The sequence below is a fragment of the Panthera leo genome, chromosome D3 (genome assembly GCF_018350215.1).
Source record: "Panthera leo isolate Ple1 chromosome D3, P.leo_Ple1_pat1.1, whole genome shotgun sequence".
NCBI lineage: Eukaryota > Metazoa > Chordata > Mammalia > Carnivora > Felidae > Panthera > Panthera leo.
In genome coordinates, this window is record NC_056690.1 from 74,837,067 (window position 1) to 74,858,455 (window position 21,389).

The 21,389-nt window shown below is 37.6% G+C and overlaps 1 long non-coding RNA gene across 1 annotated transcript; it reads left to right on the forward strand.

Annotated features, from left to right (window-relative positions):
• The first annotated feature begins 11,694 nt into the window (after positions 1–11,694).
• Positions 11,695–21,048, forward strand: LOC122203679. The gene is made up of 3 exons (XR_006195294.1): positions 11,695–11,815; positions 14,539–14,624; positions 20,803–21,048. It is a non-coding gene; the product is annotated as an uncharacterized LOC122203679 (long non-coding RNA).
• Positions 21,049–21,389: the final 341 nt, after the last annotated feature.

The following is a 21,389-nucleotide window of genomic DNA, read 5'->3' on the forward strand; positions in this document are numbered from 1 at the left end:
CACAGCTATTTTTGTTTGTTTTATATTTTAATTCAAACTCATAAACACAGCAATTCATCAGTCTCATTTTTTCCTGGTAACCCCCATATTTTACATACCTATTTTCCTTCTCTAATCTGTGTTTAGTTCTCTTTAGACAGATATTGTCTAGAGAGTTCTCTTTTTTTGCTATTTATTGTTGTATGCCATATTTACTTCTAAATTTATTCCCTTGTTTTGTGGACCTGTCTCTTCTAGTAGCTTCTTACAACAGTCATGTAAGGGGTAAACTATTTGATACTTTATAGATTTGGGAATACCTTTATTTTGACTTCATGTTGGATTGATTGGTTGGGTATAGACATCATTTTCCCTTGGAAGTTTGAATTGTTCCACTATCTCTAGCTTCCGGTATTATTCCTGAAAATCAGATGCCATCTGACTCCTAATTCTTTGTATTCAACATCTTTTAGAAGATATTAGTATTGTGAAGTATCTTGGCACATGTCATTGCCTTTTTATTCTATCCTTGGACTTTATCCATTTTGTTGATAGTTTATGTCTTCACTATCCCATTTAAATTTTCAAAGCTTTTCCATGTTTTCTCTTCCTTTTTGAAATATATCCTATTATTGTTTCATGTCTACATTGTCTTCTTTTTATCAAATATGTGAGCAATAGCTTGTTGGTGTTTTCTTCTGCTTCCTCTACTGTTTTCCTCCAAGTTCCTCTTTCCTCTTTGTTTTGGGTCCTTTCATGTTGCCAGCCATCTTCACAGTTCCAGTGGTGTTTGGCTATCATTTCGTGTAAGTGATACATTTCATGGTAGTGTGATTTGAGGGTAGACTAGCTTTTTTGTTGGAGGATAACCAACAGAGGTATTTTTCCCCTCTGAGGTTTTTCAGCTTCTCAGAAGAATCTTCCAGTCTCCTACCTGGTAGCTAAGTTTCAGGAGAAAGGGGGGGTGGGCAGGCAGGAGGAGCGAGGTGTGGGCACCTTGCCTTTCAGTTCACTCAATGATTCACTGCCCTCTACTGAGCCTTGGGTCTCTAAGCCTAAAGTCTTCCAACTTAGTTTCCCCATCCCCCCAAATGAATAAATCCATAATGTGGCAATGGAGTCATTGTCTGGCTTGGGGAAGGGAGTGTTGGATATACAAATTTTTATCCAATCCACCTATTTTTAGGCCTTTCCACATTCCTTTTCTACCACATTCCACCAAATCAGGTATTTATGTTTCTTGACACCTTCTAGGTTTCTATCCAACAAATGCACTCGTTTTGTGTATTATCACACACTTTTGCATTTATATTGTCATTTTCTCCTCTGTGCTGTCCATTATCACCATATTAGCTGCTTTCTGTCTTCTAACATTTGGTGACACATCTTATTCTCTTTTGAATCTTCTCCTGTTCAACTTGCCTTTAAGGGTTTATATACTTTATTTTGAAGAAATTTTGGGAATGACTGACACTAAATGCCCATGTTCATTAATCACTTGCCTATGTTTTAAAATTTACTTTTAAAAAAAAGTTTATTTAATTATTTTGAGAGAGAGAAAGCCCCAAGCGGACTCCATGCTGTCAGCATGGAACCTGACCCAGGGCTTGATCCCACAAATCATGAGATCATGACCTAAGAAATCAAGAGTCGGACTCTTAACCAACTGAGCCACCCAGGCACCCCAACAGTTTACTTTTATTGTTGCTAAAGACTTAGTCGTAATTTCTATGAGTTGGGGAGGATGGTGTTTGTGTGAGTATGTATGTGTGCTGGGAGGAGGTTAGGGTGTATCAATCCAGTTTGGCATACTTATTCTTTATATTTCTTTCTTATTAAAACCTTCACAGTAGATATTATATCTCTGTTTCACAGATAGGGACACTGAAACTCAGAGTTAATATGTCACTAATTCAAGACCGCAAAATCATTGTCAAGTGGCAAGGTCAATATCTGACTCCAAAGCAAATGCATAATATAAAACTGTATTTATGGTTAACGATTAACGATTTAAGAAGACAACAAGTGTGTCTATTAATAATAAATTAGTTGTATCTAATTTGTGAAGTATCACTGATTTGTGAAGTGTCATTGTCACTGTTTATAGTTAGACTCCCCTTTCTACCATCTATTAGATTCCCACCACGGGTACTAAGATTTTTATAGCAATAAATTTTGCCTTCTTGAATACCAAAACAACCATACATTATAGAAAGTAGGGACATTTAAATATGATCTAATTACTGTGGCAGGGCTCCATAATCAATCTACATAATTAACAATTAGATATATCTGATGGAGTCATGTGGCAGTTTGATAGAGAAGTATGGTTCAAACTAGTTCAGGGAACCACTTCCAGCCCATACTTCTTCATGAAGATAACCAGTAATCTTTGGATACTCACATTTTTCATACGGTCTTTATATTCACCCCTTTCCTCTTATCCCCTGTTCTCTCTCCTGCCTTTTCCATACACCCCACACCCCCTCTTTTTATTTGATAATTCCTCAAGAACTGTGGTCAGTAGAGACAAGTAGGAGCAAATAATTCAGAAACATTTGGGTCATTGTAAGAACTTAACCATAAATTCTGTGCCTAGATTGCAAATACACATTTTCTGAGTGAATGAGTAAGTGAATGGGTAATTTTATATTCATTGGCACACTTCATGATGCACACGACATGACCTATAGCTTCTGTGGAATGTGAATAATCTACATGGTGGTTTATTTTATTACATCCCTATCTTTTCTCAAATATCTTCACTTCTTAAAGATTACTTATTGACCCCAGTGATAAATGTATATATTAATTAAAAACAAGTGAATAAAAATACTATATTTTGAGTTGGTCAAGGCATCAGCTGCTATAAATACATCAGCTGAGAAGATATTGTGAAAATAGAGAATGGTGGGGCCTGTGGGAAACTATCACAGGATCAAACATTGAAATACTTACCAAGGGTAAATACATATAAAGTACATGACATGTGCCTGTAAGGAAGACTTTGGCAAACCAATTTCAACGTATGTGACTATGTGTGTGTGGTGAGGGTGATTTTCTCACACCACCAAGCAATTTTTCCAATCCCAGCTGGGTGTGTTACAATTCAACTCAATGTGACCCTATCTACTCAGCGTCAGATTCCACAGGTTAAGGCTCAGTCCCACAAGACTGTCCTCTTCTTCAGATGCAGATCTCAAGTCCAGGTTGTTACCTGTGCTTCTGATTCAATGGTTATAAATTAGAGGTTCCCATAACACCCTCCTTGTGTTTGATTAATTTGCCAGAGGGAGGATTGCAGAAATTAGGAAACTGATTTACTCACTAGATGATTAGTTTGTTACAAAGGATACTAAAGTACAAATCAATAGCCAGATGAAGAGATACATAGGTCCTGAGCAAAGGAGCTGTTATTCCATGGAGTTTGGGGCCTGGCATGGTGGTATATGGAAGTATTCTGCTTCTCCAACCAGGAAGCTCTCTCAACCCCCTCTTTTTTTTATGGAAGCTTCATTTCACAGGCATGATTAATTGACTTTGGTCATTGGTGATTGAACCAGCCTTTGGCCCTCTCCCCTACCAGGAAATCAGAGGGTGGGATGGAAAGTTTCAACCATCTATTCATGTGATGTTTCTGTGGCAACGAGTCTCTATTCTTAGGTGTTTCCAAAGAGTCACCTCATTAACCTAACCCTAGTTGCGATGGAAGGAGACTTGTTATGAATAGCAAGACACCCATTTTACCATTATAGCTTTGAAGAGATTTAAGGAACTCAGCACCAGAGGCCAAATTACAGCAAAAGACTCTCCTGTTGCTCTTATCACTCAGAAAATTTCATGAGCTGTAGGAACTCTATGCCAAAAATGGGGATGAAGACCAAGTATATATATTATTTCTTATAATAAATAAAAATATCACAGCCTAGTATGAGTGGTGCTGCTGAATGTTGACCTATAGGAATGTAAGCTCAAGGTTGCCAAATATGCTCTTCTGAAATAAACCAGAAATTTGGGCATTTTGGTCAATTGTTTCAATTTTTTAAGGCTGAAAAATTTATGACTTAGATAGGCTCCAGAAGACCAGAGAATCAGTGCTATGATCTGAATGTTTGTGCCCTGCCACCCTCAATTCATACACTGAAATCCTAACCCCTAAGGTGATGTTATTAGGAGGTGGGGCCTTTGGGTAGGTCTTCGGGACAGAGACCTCATTATGGGATAACTGCCTTCATAAAAGGGGCCAGGGACAGGCTCACTTGCTCCTTCCACCATTGAGCAAACACAGCAATAAGTCAGTGGTCTCAAGCCAGAAAAGGGTCTTCACCAGATCCTGGCCATGTGGGCCCCCTGATCTTGAACTTCCTGTTTTCAGAACTGTGAGAAATAAATTTCTGTTGTTTATAAGATGCCTAATCTATGATGTTTTGTTACAGCAGCCTGAACAGATTAAAACAGTCAGTCTTAGAGATTATGCAGCTAACAACAATACCCAAAATATACTGCAGAGCTAGCCTAGCAAAGAGCCTACAGTAGCCACAATTGGACATACACACTCAAACTCACACCACCCATGCTAACTACTAGACAGAAACTTCTGCCACTGCTGTTGTCACCCCAGTCAGACAGGATTCCTTTTAGTGCCTACTGCAGAAGTGAAGTTACACTTTAGTTTGGCTGACTGGGAGAACCCATACGGTTGCTTTAAGGAAGCCTGGGGAAAAGAGTATCAGTTTTTTCCCTTAGAGAGAAAAGGACTTACAAGGCAGGAATAAAGAAAGAAGGAAAGGAAGAAAATGAAGGAAAGGAATGAAGGAAGGAAGGAAGACAGGCAAGCTAGGTGGGGTGGGGGGAGGATGGAAGGAAGGAAGGAAGGGAAAGAAAGGGAAGAGAAGGGAAGGAAAGGAGAAAGAGAAGGAAGGAAGGAAAGGAAGAAAAGGAAGGAAAGGAAAGGAAGGAAGGAAGGGAGGGAGGGAGGGGGCTAGTGGGGGGGGAAGGATGGAAGGAAGGGAAAGAAAGGAAAAGAAAGGGAAGGGATTGAAAGGAAAGGAAAGGAGAAAGAGAAAGAGAAAGAAGGAAGGAAAGGAAGAAAAGGAAGGAAAGGAAAGGAAGGAAGGGAGGGAGGGGGGGTAGAGAGGGGAGGAAGGATAGAAGGAAGGGAAAGAAAGGAAAGGGAAGGAAAAGGAAAGGAAAGGAAAGAGGGAAAGAGGGAAAGAGAGAAAGAGAGAAAGAAAGAGAAGGAGAAAGAAGGAGTGAACAACAATAGGAGTATTCAAAAGAAATAGGTGACCAAAATGCATGATGAATTTCCACTAAAACAATCAATTAAAATTTTAAAAGATAAACACTATGCTGGCCATCAAAACATGATTTAGTGTGAATTTGCTTGTCAGTCACTAGTTTTTGGCCTCTGGTCTAGTAGGATATTTCACTACATATATAAAAGTAGAGTGATACTATTAAAATAAGGAAAAATGATTGAGACAGCCAGTCTGCCCTTCAGAACAGAAAGGCAGAAAATAGACTCCCACAGCTCAATGCTCACTCTGTGCTCACTCTATGACCCACCAGTGGCTAAAGTCATTTTTAATCTACTCAGATCTTCCAGCAGCATCATATACAACATCATAACTTGTCATATACGTGTTATGTAGTCGTATAACAATACTGTACTTGAAGATGAATGGAATAATAACTAAAATTTCTAAAAGATGTTGGTTATATCTTAGAAGAGTTTTGCTTGGGCAGAAATCAAAGATGGAGTTAATAAACTCTTAGACTCAAAACATCCCTCTCATATTCAATGACATATCCTTTCTTCCATCTCTCCTTGACTTTCACCAGTTGAGTTTTGAGCCCCACCCTTGCTCCATAGGAATCCTGAATACCCTTCTAGAAACCAAGTCCTTTTTAAGAGATCCTCTTTTGAAGTTATTGCCCAGTAAATGTAAGTTGTCTCCATATTTATAATTTCTACACTATAAAATTACTGCCAGGAAATAAGTGTGTTGCCATCTTGTACTTGTTTACATTATATTACTAAAACATTTTTGAGACTATAATTTAATTATTCTGGTATGATAAGTTGAGCTTCCCATCTTGTGGTTGAGTTAGTCCTATGTTTACCCAGGAGGAAATTGAGAGTTGTCTGTCTTTCAGAATTGAAGGCTTCCTCTGTGTTTCAGACATTACTCTCATGTTTAGGAAGTCAATGGATTTTGAAAGGAGAGCCTGATGTCATCATTATGAAGTTCCTTGGCCTTAAGACAAAATACATATTAGAACCACTGAATAACTCTAATGGTGGATTGCTTTTGAAGGTATTTCTGGATACACTTTGACTTTTCTCTAGCCCATGGTATTTTATTCTATTCAAAATTCAAAATTCAAATGGGGAGAAAGGATGATCTATAAATTATTATGAATTATTGTGGCAATGGCAATTGGGATTAGCTTAGAGTGCGACACTTCTTCAGCTTTCAATGCATACCGCCCCTTGGTCTGATTTTTTTTCACCCATTAATAAATTATTAGTTAAAAGTTTTGGAGTCTGTCCCTTAATCTTGGTGTCTTCCTCTTGATAAGAGGCCAAGAACATCCTGTTATACTCACTCCCTTCCCCAAGAGAATTGCTGGCTATGTACAACATAGGAAATATACAAATAATTATAGCTATTACTATAGCCATATGTATATTATATATAGCTACATATGTGGCTAATAATACCTATTACTCAAGTTACTACTTTAGATTTCCAAGCTCAAAAGGTTACCATTTTTCTGCTTATGGGCTAGAAAGGAAGCAGAGCACAAGAAATAAGAGTATATGAATTACGGAGCAACCACTTAGTTTAGCCAATGATTTTGCAAGGTTGGAGAGCTGATAGCTACAAGTCTCCCAAAGTCACCCCGTAGTAGAAGTCAGATCTGTTGTGTCAAGAACACATGGCTAGAGAAAGAATAGCAAGCTGATAATTAATTTCGCCCCAATTGCCAACTGTACTTCTTTTTAGAAGTTGAGTTCTTTGGGAGCCTAGCTGGAGAAGACCTATCTCAGCATCTTTGCAGCTATGTGTGTTCATGAGACTAAAATCATTGGGTATGAGTGCAAGAGAGTTGTCCAGCTTCTGGGTTGAATTGATAAAAGGAATCAGCTTGCTCTCTCTTTCCTCTTGCCATGAACAAGAAAGGGTACTAATGAGCTGGCTTGACTCATACACATGTAGACATCAGTCTAGACAGTAAAGCAACTAGATAGAAGTGGTCTAGGTGCCTGATGACTTCATGGAGCAGAGCTGCCATAGCAGTCTTAGGCCACCTTTTTCTTTACTACTCAGAGAGAGAGAGAAATGAATGTCTATCTTACTTATATTTTTAAAGTTTTCTGTCATGTTTGAATTAGTTATAGGAGCTTAGTGTATAGCCTAATTAATATGGCAGGGGATTTGAAAAACATTCTTTGCTTACATTCCACTACTTCTACAATTACTGAAAGACTGGATACGACAGTGGAAAGATCATGACATATTAAAGTTAGACACATATGGGTTTGAATCCAAGTCCTACAACTTTTTGAGCTGAATGGTCTTGAACATGTTATTTGGTGTTCTTAAGCCTTAATTCTTTATTTTTGAAGAGGGAATTTTAGTATCTATCTTATAGGGCTCCTATATGAGACATTCAATAATATCTTTAAAATTTGTGCCATATAGTTGGTATGTAATATGTTACAACTGTTATGCTTGAATTATTGATTGAAATTGCTCCTTAACATGATAATGGTATAATGGTTACATGTTATTAAGAGTCCTTATTATTTAATGACATATACTAGAATGCTTATAGACAAAATTAAAATATAAAAATAAAAAACAACTAAGGATTTGTCATAATTGATTGCTTAGCTTCCATTGTCTGTCTCAGCCAGGCTTACCTTTTGCTAGCTTCTAGATTTAGCTTCCTAAAAACTTGCTTTTTAATTTTGTAAAATTGTTTTATTATTATGGAGTTCTGAGACTTCTTCATAGATTCTAGATAAATGTCTACTATCAGATATGAGATTTGCAAATATTTTCCCCAGTATGTGGCTTGTCTTTTCATTCTATTAACAGTATCATTCAAAGAACAGGTGTTCTTAGTTTTGATAAAGTCCAATTTATCATTTTTTGCTTTTATGTATTGAAATTTTGGTGTGTGTATATAAAAATTGAAGTATCTTTGCACCTTTGCCAAAAATTAATTGCCAGCAAATATGTGGGTCTATTTCTGGACTCTCTATTCTGTTTCACTGATCAACTTATGTGTAATTATGCCAATTCTACCCTGTCTTGAAAACAGTAGGTTTATAAATATGTCTTGAGATGAGATAGTGTAAGTCCTCCAAATTTGTTCTCCTTTTTAAAAGTCATTTTGCCTATTTTAGGCCTTTTACATTTCCATATAGATTATAGAATCAGCTTTTTCAATTCCTACAAAAAAAAGTCTGGATTTGAATTTTTTTTGGATTGTATTGAATCTATATATCGACTTAGGGAGAATTGAAATCAACACAATATTAAGTCTTTAGATCCACGGCAATAGTATCTGTCTCCATTTATTTAGATTTTCTTTTATTTCTCTCAAATTGTTTGGTAGTTTTAGTGTACAAATCTTACACATCACTTGTCAGATTTACCCCTAAGTATTTCAGGTTTTTTGATTCCATTGTAAATTTTTTAAATTTCAATTTCTGATTTTTCATTGCTAGTATACAGAGATGCAGTTAATTTTGTATATGTGTCTTGTCTGCAACCTTGCTAGACTCATGTATTAAATCTAGTAGTTTTCTTTTTCTTTTTTTTCAATTAAAAAAATTTTTTTACATTTATTTATTTTTGATAGAGACAGAGCACAAGTGGGGGAGGAGCAGAGAGAGAAGGAGACACAGAATCTCAAGCAGGCTCCAGGCTTTGAGCTGTCAGCACAGAGCCCAACATGGGGCTCAAACTCACAAATTGTGAGATCATGACCTGAGCTGAAGTCGAACGCTTAACCAACTGAGCCACCCAAGTGCCCTTTTTTTTTCTTTTTTTAACATTTACTTATTTTTGAGAGACAGAGAGAGACAGAGCATGCATGGGGGAAGGGCAGAGAGCGAGGTAGACACAGAATGTGAAGCAGGCTCCAAGCTCTGAGTTGTCAGCACAGAGCCCAACGCAGGGCTCGAGCCCATGAACTGTGAGATCATGACCTGAGCTGAAGTTGGACACTCAACCGACTGAGCCACCCTGGAGCCCCTCTTTTTTTTTTTTAATGTTTATTCATTTTTGAGAGAGAGAGAGAGAGAGAGACAGCGTGAGCGGGTGAGGAGCAGAGAGGGAGGGAGACACAGAATCTGAAGCAGGCTCCAGGCTCTGAGCTGTCAGCACAGAGCCCCACGAGGGGTCAGACTCACAAACTGCAAGATCATGACCTGAGCTGAAGTCGGAAACCTAACTGCCTGAGCTACCCAGGTGCCCCAAATCTAGTAGTTTTCTTGTAGATTCTATAGGAGTTTCTGCACAGTGGTCATATCATCTGTGAATAAAGATAGTTTTATTTCTCTCTTTGCAAACAATTTCTCATTTCTTTTCCTTACCTCATTGTGCTGAGTAGGCCTCAACACAGTATAATGTTGACTAGAAGTGGTAATAGATCTTTGATATATTCCTGATCTTTGCGGAAAGCATTCAACCATTCAACATTAACCATATTTTTAGCCATAGTTTTTTTGTAGATACCCTATATTAGGTTGACAAAATTCACTACTACTGCTAATTTGCTGAGAGGTTTAATGAGGAATGGATACTGGATTTTGTTGAACACTACCAAGAAACATTAAAAGAAGAGTTTTTTTTTTTTTAAACAAAACATTTTTTTCTTATAGAAAAACTCAATGTCAAAAATACACTAATTTTCATAGGTTATTCTGTATATTTACCTCAATCTCAATAAATATATAAGCAGGATTTATTTTAGAACTATAGGTAGCAAACTCAAATTTATATGAAAAAATGAATTGTCAAGAATAGCCAGGAAAGTTTTTGGGGAAAAAAAAAGAGTAATTCAGGAAAAGTAGGTACAATGTACAATAATGAATTACAATTAAACCGGTGTGATACTGGCACATGAATAACAGTGAAGCTCTCTTGTGGGAAAAGAAACATCTTAAACTGCTAGTGGGAGTATAAATGCCTGCAGCTTTCATGGATGGCAATATAGCAAAATCAGTCAACAGTTTAAAAGCATGTACCCAGTGATCAAGCAACTCTACTTCTAGAGGTTTATTTTATAGGTTTACTTCCACAGCTATGAAATAATTTATAATCAAGAATATTCACTATAGTATTTTTTATAGGGATTAGTTAGAAGCAGTGTGAATTACAATGATGGGGAACAGGTGTTAAAAGATAAACTAAGACATATTTAAAAATTGAGGAGTGTATCTGAACAAAACTCAATTCGAATAGGGCAATGCCAAACCAAAAGTGGTTATAAGCCCTCTAACAACAGGAGCTGGGGAAGATTTTATAAAGAAAAGACAGAAGCAAAGTAAGAAAAATTTTTTTAAGTTTATTTATTTACTTTGAGAAGGGTGGGGAGGGGCAGAGAATGAGGGAGAATCTCAAATAGGCTCAGGCTGTCCGCGCAGAGCCCATATGGGGTTCAAACTCATGAAACTATGAGATCATCACGTGAGCCTGAGCCGAAATCCAAGAGTCAGATACTTAACCGACTGAGCCACCCAGGCACCCCAGAGTAAGGAAATTCTTGATTGGCCATAGCTTAAAGCCTAGTTGGCTGTTTGTGATCAGTTGTACTTAGTTTCAATTTTGTAATCTTGAGGCATCTACAGGCTTAGATTTTGGTTTGCTTAGGTAAACCACCACGGCATTAGAGCAACTTCAGTGTAAGGGTCTCTTTGTTTAATTAATTTAATTGATTAAATAAATTATGGTAATTCCATGCAATGGAACTCTATCTAAACAGCTACTAAAAATGAGTTTAGGGGCGCCTCAGTTGGTTGGGTGTCCTACTTTGGCTCAAGTTATGATCTTACATTGTGAGTTTGAGCCACGCATTGGGTTCTGTGCTGACAGCTCAGAGCCTGGAGCCTGCTTCGGATTCTGTGTCTCCCTCTCTCTCTGCCCCTCCCCCGCTCACACTCTGTCTCTCTCCATCTCTCAAAAATGAATAAACGTTAAAAAATTTTTTTTAAATGAGCGTATCCCATGTGTATGCTATAGTTAAGAAACATTGTCAAATGAAAATAAAATAAGGCACAGGCAGCATGTATGGTATGCTGTCATTTGTGAAACACAAAAGAATATGTATGCTTACATACTTATATGTGTGCAGATTATCCCCGGAAGAGTATAGAAGAAAAGAGAGAATAGTTGTTACAGTGGCTGATGGACTTCAGCCAGATATTAACTTATCACCGAACACTTGTGTGCTTCTCAACGTCATGTCCATATGTATGCATTTTCTAGGTAAATGAAAGAAAATCATTGTTTCAATTCATAGGCTAAAGAGTAATGTTTACATTAGGCTAAATTATATTGCTCCTCGTTTATTGTGTGCCCCAGAATATCAGAAAACTATGTGTTGCTGTTGTATTGATTGGTTTTCAGTATAAATTATTATCTCATGCTCTATCCGGGATGCATATATTGACCTTCGCTTCTCCAAAGGGCATCTGAACTCCTGCAGTCTCCCATGACTTCAACCTTACTGAAGCTGCTTATAGTGGGATATGGAAACCAGCACTTTGGCTAATAGACCTTAGGGTAGACCTTGACAACCCGAACCCTTAAATGTAAGTCAACCATCATTCAGCTACAGATTTGTAATATTAAACGTGTACTCTGCAATGTAAGGCAAATTAAAATCACAAAGTATTTCCATGCTCTTTCCATCCTCATCCAGTCTGTCCCTGTGAGACACTGTACTGTCCCCATTGGCAGTTGTGATGAGTGTGGCTCTCAGAGGAAGGCCTGTTGGAGGTGAATGTCATGAAGCAGGCTCCCTCAGAATTAGAGAGAGATTGATTTCCACGGTGGCAAAGTGTAAACAAAATTCTTTGCTCCCCTGGGAGAAGCCCCCAAAAGGAAGTAATTCATGGAAGAAGTAATTACCAATTAAATAGTAAACGTGCTACTTGGCCTGTAAGAAGAATTAAAACATATTTACACTTCAAAAAGAAGCAATTAGTGATAGTTGATTCACTAAGGAAAGTGCCAGACCAGGACAGAGGAAAGTGTGTAAATAGATAAAGACAGAGAGATTTATTATTAAATTAAAGTCCCTTAATTACTGCAAATGTTAAATATGCAGTTTTCTGACATTTAAATGATGCTTTTCACCAAAATGAAAATGAACTGTCCACCTTGGATTCTTACTTCCCAGGCAGGATGTAAATGTCAGTCCTAAATTAAAGCTAACTAGTTTCTGCTATACATTAAAAAATTTTTTAATTAGAATCAATAAATCATTAAAAAAAATTGAAGTTAAAGTCATCTGGTCCAAACGTTTAGCCTTCTCCCTAAAAGGAGGCATATGCCAGAAGAGTCCCTGAGGTTTGGGTTTAAGGTGAGACCTCTGCCATCAAGACATGATGGGCCAAAATCAGACTGGACAAGTGCAGATTCCCAGTAAAAGCCTGTGTCCTGATCACCTGCCCCCTCTTCCTTGGACCTTCAATGTTTCCAAGTGATAAAAGGATTATTCCCTGAATTAGAAACACATTTCTCTTTAAAATATAACATAGCTACCCTTTATGAATCATCTACTGTGTACCAAGAGCTTAACATGTGTTTTCTTATTTCAGCCTCCTAAGAGCCCTCCAAAGTATGTTCTATGATCATTATTCTGCACAACTCAGATTGAATGGCTGACTTTTCTAGGTCGAGGCTCAGAAAAAGCTGGGATGCACACCCATGTCTCTTTGCCACAATACCATACTTCCACTGTTAAAAACAATGAAAAGAGAACAATAATAAACTTAAAAATGTTTTTAATTAGGAGGGCCTGGGTAGCTCAGTCAGTTGAGCATCTGAATCTTGATTTTGGCTCGGGTCATGGTCTCAGAGTTGGGGGATCAAGCCCCACATCAGGCTCTGCACTGAGTGTGGAGCCTGCTTGAGATTCTCTCTCCTCCTCCTCCTCCTACTCCTCCTCCTTCTTCTTCTTCTTCTTCTTCTTCTTCTTCTTCTTCTTCTTCTTCTTCTTCTCTCTCTCTCTCTCTCTCTCCCTCCCTCCCTCTGGCCCTCATCCTCACGCTCTCTTTCTCTAAAAATAAATGTTTCTAATCACAGCTTTAGAGAACATTATTGTCATTCTAGATGTCCCTGGCTGAGTAGTCTCTAAACTTTTGACCCAGAGATACTGGAAGCTACTTATTATCCTTAAAAAAATTTATTTTCCTCTTAAATTTAACAAGGCTGGTTTCTATTGTTTGCCACTCGGCATCCTGAAAGCATAGTTCAGGTTCTCTAATTCCTGCTTTAATTGTTCTGTGTGTTCACTGAACTCCAGAAGGACTTATAAAAACTCTTCATGTGTTTATCAAGTGCTGGGCACTGTGCTGTACACAGGAGATAATAAACTTCTTAACATGAGCCTTTCCAATCAGTCTATTTCTAAACTGGATATTAATTAAGAAATAGTGTACAGTGATCAATACTTTGGACACACTGGACAGAACTTTGTTCACCAGGTTTCTTTTTCTGCAGGACTTCTCAGAGCCTTTTTGTACTAATGTGCCCTGTGAATCTTAAAAAAGAAAGAGATAATATATAGGAATTTCATATGAAATGTATATGATGTGGAACTTTTTTTGAGGATTCTTTTGTATGAATAATATGTAAATAAACATATAAGGGAATGCAGGGATAATAATAGGAGCTATGAATGAAAGAAAAGGAAGGAAGTTTGATAAAGGCAGTAGGATTTTTAAAAGGCATGGGGAAAGAGCAGAAGGGAGAAGGCCATGGCAATGAGCTGAACTCTGAGAAGGCAGATTAGTAAGGTCAAATTTTTTTTAAATGTTGGCTTCAAATTACCATCACATGCAATATGTAGTGAAAACTCCTCAAAAAGAAATTTTATACGGTATTCTTAAATCATAGCATATTGAGATCTTAATATATCTCATTTTTTATTAAAATTTTTTTAATGTTTATGTACTTTTGAAAGAGAGAGAGAGAGAGAGCAGGGGAGGGGCAGAGAGGGATATAGAATCCGAAGCAGGCTCCAGGCTCTGAGCTGTCACCACAGAGCCTGACATGGAGCTTGAACCCACAAACCGTGAGATCATGACCTGAGCCGAATTTGGATGCTCAACCAACTGAGCCACTCTGGTACCCAATATACCTCATTTTTAATACAAGATTTCAATAAAACAAAAGTGACATGTAGACTATATGTTACAGACTAGAGTCCAAGGTGGAAATCTACTTCCCTCCTGAGTTTACACCAGGAAGGTCTACAAGGTGCTGGGCATCATCAGAAACAAAACAGCATATCTTGTCTTACATGTAGGGTGTCCACAGTTGAAATACTTCAAGGCTGTTCTGATCTGTCTACTTCAAGAGAGAAATAAAAAGCTGGAGAAGACTGAGAATAAGGTAATTAAAATTGTCAAGAGTATAGAGCAACTTTACATGAGGCATGAATAAAGAAACTATTTAGAGTGGAAAAAAGTTAAAAGGCCAAAGTTTATATGTCAGTATTTATAAAGTACTTGTTACATGCAGGCCTTGTGCTAAAATAAAATCTTTAAGATATGGATAATGGAAGATCAGTTTTCATGTTACATCCTGGAATAGGAAACTAACTTTCTTCTCTTGTTTCTAGAAGCTTGAAGAAATTTTTTGAGGGTGTAGGGAAAATTAAAGGAAATCCTTATTTACACAAGCCAATCTATACAGAAAAAACTCATTTTCTTAAAGGATTTGTAAAAGTGTGTTCCATGATATTAACAAGGCTAAAAAAAGAGGGGGAGGGGTTACCTGATTCACTCATGTCTTTTTTTCAGTGATTTTAATATGCTACAGATCATCTTGACTCCCTATTAGAATATGCGGTGGTTCGCAAACTTCTCTGATCATTCAATGTTATTTTGAAACCATATCATGTTGTATAAATGTTGATTCAAGGAATAGATTTTGGCAAATATTCTTACAGGTGATAAATACTTAACAGCTTAAAGGGGAATTTCTGAGATCTTAATAGATCATTAACCTGTGAGTCTGATAACCTAAAGGAAAACTACCTTTCTTTGATTTTCAGTTAGCTTCTTAATGTTCCCAATGGATTAGAAAGTAGGTATATATTTATGTTTTCTGTATCGCTGAAACCTAAGGGAAAGAGTACCTTTATAAAATGTTAACAACTCACCTAATATCTGTACGTACACTCTATCATTAGGATCCTCACAGCAGTCTTTTTAAGCAGATGTTATTAAAGTATGATTGAGAGATGGCCAGTTATTTTCCCAAGATTACACAGCTTGTAAGTGGAGAGGCCCAAACCTAATTTGGATTCCACACTTTGTTTTCTTTTCATTACAATCACTCTTTATAAGATTAGAGAATATATGGCTTTATCTAGTTCAGAACTTGTCCTAAAATTTTATATATTGTAATTTCTTGACATACGTAAGCAAAACCCAAATCTTCCTGTGGTCGGTTTAGATACTCCTTAAGTCTTGCCTTATACAGAATACAGAATTTCATTCTCAGCCTTACCCCAAGGAATCTTGTAGAATTTGAACAATAAGTGATTATTACTGGAACATTTAATACACTGATACATTCATGGGAGGAAACACAGACCTGCCTCCTTTTATTGGGTTTAACAAAACCCAAAATGACTTTCATAAAGCAAATTTTTCCCTTTTAACTTTTAAACCCATGTGCACTTTAAAGGAAATTTAATCCACATGTTTCTAAATCATTTGCACTTAATTCATCAGATGTTTGGTAAGAGCTATTTGATTTCCTAGAAGCCTTTGTTTATAGGATTTTAAAGCCCTTCTTTCCTTGAACTAAGGAGTCTCATCTCATAAGGTTCTCCACTGAATTAAGCCACAAATGACTCAAATGCAGGATCCCTAACCTTGAATTTCCCAGGGAACGTCTCCCAGATGGTCCTGTAAAGGCCAATTTTTCCTTGGCTTCCCTTCTGTTACACTAGAATATCTAGTAGAACATCACAAAAGTGGAACTCAATCTACCTTTAGACTATTGTCATTTTTGCTGTGGATGCAGACAGTTTCTGTGAAATCTAGGCTTCCTTGCCTTTGTAGATTTAACCACAAGACATCTTGTCCTGGAAATCAAATTTTTATTTATTCCCCATTCTTTCTAATTTTATTTCAAAAGTTTCCTGAAAAAAAGCTACTCATGTCCATAGTCAACATGATTGCCCATTGATATATTAGTTTCTTCTAAAACTTCCATGCTTGCTTTTGTGTCTACAAGAAAATACCCTAAGAGGAGGAAGGACATAGAAAACCATGTGATTTTGCTACTTAATAGAAAAATGACAGCTGACTTTCTTGTTAGAGAATTTGGAGCCCAGCGTCCTTCGTAATCAAGTATATTCAGAAGATCTAGGGCAAAATGCCTCAGGTTGTAGCAGTAGTAATTAATAATTGTACTAAAAATGGCTATTAGTTTAAGTTCAGTTGCAAGTGCAGTATGCTAATAATTAGTAAGGATCCTTTGTATACTATCTTTTTAAGGCCCTTTGCCCAAATTCTTGAGGCAATTCCTCAAGATTATAATAGTTGTTAATCAATATTGGCATTAATTAATATTATCATCAATAAAAACTAAGATTTATTCACAATGTGCTAGAAACTGTAGTACCTCTCTTTGTACTCCTAGTGGCCCTATGAGGTAGATGGTGTTATTATGCCTCTGTGTTATTGTGGCCAGGAATTCCACTTGAATACCTAGTGTTAGTTGCAGAAATATCTTATCATCTTCATTAAGGAACAAAAAGCTTTTGGTAAGAGACTGGTCCCAAGTTTAGAAGTTATTCCTCAAAGGCAACAACTTTCAGTAATTTTAAAGAAGTAGTACCTTCTTTAAAAGACTCGGGGCACCTCAGTGGCTCAGTCCGTTAAGCATCTGACTTCAACTTCAGCTCAGGTCATGCTCTCGCAGTTCCTGGGTTTGAGCCCTGCGTCGGGCTCTGTGCTGACAGCTCAGAGCCTGGAGCCTACTTCGGATTCTGTGTCTCCCTCTCTCTCTCAAAAATAAATAAACATTAAAAAAAAATTAAAATTGTTAGAGGACTCAACTAGAGGAATTGTTGACAGATTTCTCAAAATATTTGCTGAGCTTCAGAAAAATGTGCAATAGGAAGGCAGAGAACAGGCAAGAAATTGAAAAGAAAAGATGAAGTAGTTTGAATAAACAATGTGTTCTCTAATCAGCTTTTAGCCTGCTATTGGTCATTAATTAATCCATTATCTGTGGTTAACTCAGACCCCTCCCCATTCCTTCTCCTTTAGCCTATAACATTCTAGCGTACTGAGGAAAATGAGATCATCCTTGTTTAGCTAATTTGCCAACTTGTTTTCAATGGGGTTTGCAAGGAGAGGGGAGGACATGAATTGCAGAGACAACAGAGAGGGACCTTTTAGAGGAACATGGTGTAAGCGAGGTGGTAAGAGATGAGAAACTGACTGAGAAAACTAATTTTGATGGGAAGACCAGAGATTGTTTAATGAGGAATAAGAATTTTGTGTTCTGGATAGGGTTTGATGTGAATTATCTTCCCATCTCTGCATGGGACGTTAAAAACCATTTTGTCCAATGCCCTATGGAACTGGAGCTCTAAAATGCACTCATGAGCTGAATTCTGCTTCAAACCAAGTACAGGATAAGAACAGAAGTTGCTCGGACTTGGCCATACACACAGAAATTACAGATTCATTCAACATATTAATAAAGCGCTTACTCTGTACCATGATCTGTGCTAGATACTGGGGATACTATATGAATAAGATATTGTTTCTGTCCCCAAGAATTTCACAGTCATATGAGCAACATGGGCATATGAATAGACAACTTTAATACAGCATGGGAAGAGTTAAGAGGTAGGTAAATATGGGGTACTTGAAAACATCTATGGAGGGTGCCACTCTCCTAGTAACAGATAAATTCAGGAAATGTGACTTACAGCGAGAAGGTAGGAGATGCTCTATATGGCTACATGGGAAGATTCCGAAGGCTAAGAAGTTGACGGCAGCTATGGGGACTGAGGCTGGAAACATTTCATCTTGGAGAACAGCTAGGGATAGATATGAGAATTGCCACCAGCCCCCAAACAAGGCCTACCTAATATGTGGCACAAATCTGCGGTCTTTTGTGACATTTTTAGCAGCCTTTAGCAACCACTGAGTAGATTTTCAAAATGATGTCCCTCTCCTTGTTAGTTAAAAATGCTTTTAATGGAGAAGCATTTTTCATGTACCAAGAAAAAGTGTATGTGGATGGATTCGGCCGTGAGTTAGGGATGGGAAAGTCTGGTTTGTTTTCCCGTGTTTTCTTGTGGTGGTGACTACAGGGATTTTGGGCTAAGGTTTGCCCTGTTAAAGTAGAGTCGTGAAAGTTCACTCATCTCCCCGGTCGACAACCCAACACGATAAAATCACATGATTCAACACTGACCTGTAACAAAAATACCTACTCCTCAGGTTCACAAGGATTTCTATCACTTCCCATCTTAATCAGTTTGAGCTGCTGTAACAAATTTCCATGGACCGGGTGGCTGAAACAACAGACATTTGTTTCTCACAGTTCTGGAGTTTGGGCAGTACAGATCAGATATCCATAGAGAGCCCACTTCCTAGCTTGTAGAAGTCTGTCTTCTCATTGCATCCTTCCATGGGGAGAAGAGAAAGAAGCAAGCTCCTGTGGGACCCTTACAAGGTCACTAATCCCATTCACAAAGGCTCCACCCTCAAGACCACATCCAATTTTCATTACCTTCCAAGATCTCCATCTCCTAATATCACTACATGGAGTCAGGGGGAGAAATAGGGCTTTGACATATGAATCTGGGGGAGACACAAACATTCAGTCTATAACACTTTATTTGACTCTGTGTGTTGCTAATGAATGAGGCCACCATGAAGCCTGATGTGAAGGGCTTGGCAGATTCATATGTTTGAACTGGAAGCATAATTGTGTCATCATTTTCTCTTAGTTAAAAAAAAATTAAGTCTTTTTTTTTTGTCAGATACAATTGCGTAAGTCCACTACGCAGCACAATACTGTGAAAATGAGCCTTCGAAACCGTTTACTCCTGTGTGGCATGTGGCTCAGCCTGTCATCAACACAACATTGCCCCTGACTCCCCAAGCCTGAAAGGAGAGACAAAACATTCTGTAATTGGAGATTGCTTTGAATTAGTTTTAATTTGATTAGTAATATCCCACAAGGCTACCCTAGTATATAGAGATTATGGACAATTAAAGCTGTGATCAATTAGATCTAAATTGTTAGTCCATTAAGAGGCACTAACAAGAACTCTGATTTTCAAAGTCTTTTTCCCTAATCCTCCTGCCCTAACACTCCTCATGATGACAGACAAACGCATTTCTATTACTCCCGTATTATTTCACATTATTTAGTCAAATCCACTCATTTTCAGCACTTAGGGGCATGCAACCAGATATCCTAAGTATAAATAATGTTTTAAAAATCTTTGCAAATGCAACACACTTCCTTTTTATCACCATCATAAAACCAATAAAAAGGATCATCAGAATGGCTGTAGCAATCGAGAATATGCAGACCATGTGTGCGGTACAAGGGCCTATCATCTCTGGATAAATTAGGTACAAATGTCCTCAGATTAGTTTGTAAAAGCTTTAGAGAGATGTCTTCAAAGGGCACTTGAACTCTAAAGATATGAAGTGAGAAAAAGCAATGAAGAAAAATCCCGACTTCAAAACTACACTTTATCCTTTTTCTTTTTCTATTTTTAGTAATAAACCCAGAAAAAAAAATCTGCTAGAGGAATTTTCAGGGACACATTTCAGTTGGCCTCTGTTCAGGCCATATGTCTTCATCCAGGTCAAAAATATCTCTTTTATATTTTCCAGTGAAATCCTCCCAAGCTTTCAAGGAACAGGTCACAAGCTACATTCTCCAAGAAACTATCCATGTTCAACCCGGAACATGGACCTGTAAACTTCCGTAGACATTTATTTGTGGGCCCCCTTACAGTCATGTTGTGATACTCTTCTGTGTCTTAGTTGTCTTGCCCTTCCTAGTTGTACTATTGTCTACACTCTATAATATTTGGCAGAGGATCCTGAGCCCAGAAGGCAAAAGTAAATATTTGCTGAATTTATCAATGACTTACTAAATTCAAATCACTGAACAAGTTTACTCTTAGGGCCTTTAAAAGATTACATATATTCTTCTTTCTTTTCATTACTAAAAAAATACCCAAATTTGAGTTTCACTGAGATTTGTTATTATACTTGTCACCCTGGTACATCTGCAAAAATATCTGATTGTCCACTTAAAGAGGTTAGTTAGAGGAGAGGATCCATGCCCTAGAATGACAAAGGTGCTCTCTAAAGCTGTGATCAGAAGTAGATGTTTTACAAAGTCTTGGTCGGAGTTGACATTTAGAGAAATTTACCTACAACCTCTTGATATTTTATGAAATCTTACGTTCAGGGGATAAAGCCTATCTATGTGAGAATGTTATACATATTCTGTGTGTAATAAAAAAGAGAAGATTTCAGGTAACAGTTTTTATTTGATTATACAGTTTACAAGAGAGCACCTATTCTTTTCAAGGCAACTGTACCGAGACAATGCAAACAGCAAAGGGATTGAAGGTGATGGAAGAGAGGAAGGCTGTCTGACCGTGGCTCTGAGGACATACAAAATGACTGCGTCCCAAGTTCAAGACTCTATCTACACTTAATCACGAATGCTCAACAAATGTTAGCAATAAATCATTTGAATTTCTGGAAGGAACCACTGACAAAGGACACAAGAGTAATAGCTCCAGATGGGGAATCGTAAGATTAGGGTTTTAATTCTACCTCCATTCCATTGGAATTTTTGTTTATTATTTTGTAAAATAAAGTCATACCCCCTTCTTTAGTTTGGCATGTTTATAGAAATCTAAGGGCCTATTATTATTACAATACAGTAGGACAGGGGTGGTGTGTACAAGAAGTGACCTTAGTGAGCCCAAGCAAGAAAGGTCAAAGGGGAGGTGCAGAGGTTCACAGGAAAAGATGACCCCATAGAGATAAGAGAGGCAGACAACTGTGGAGGACACGAAAGTAAGGCCTGCATTCCATCCCCAGCTTTGCCATATCACTTTGTTGATATTGCTTCACTTAT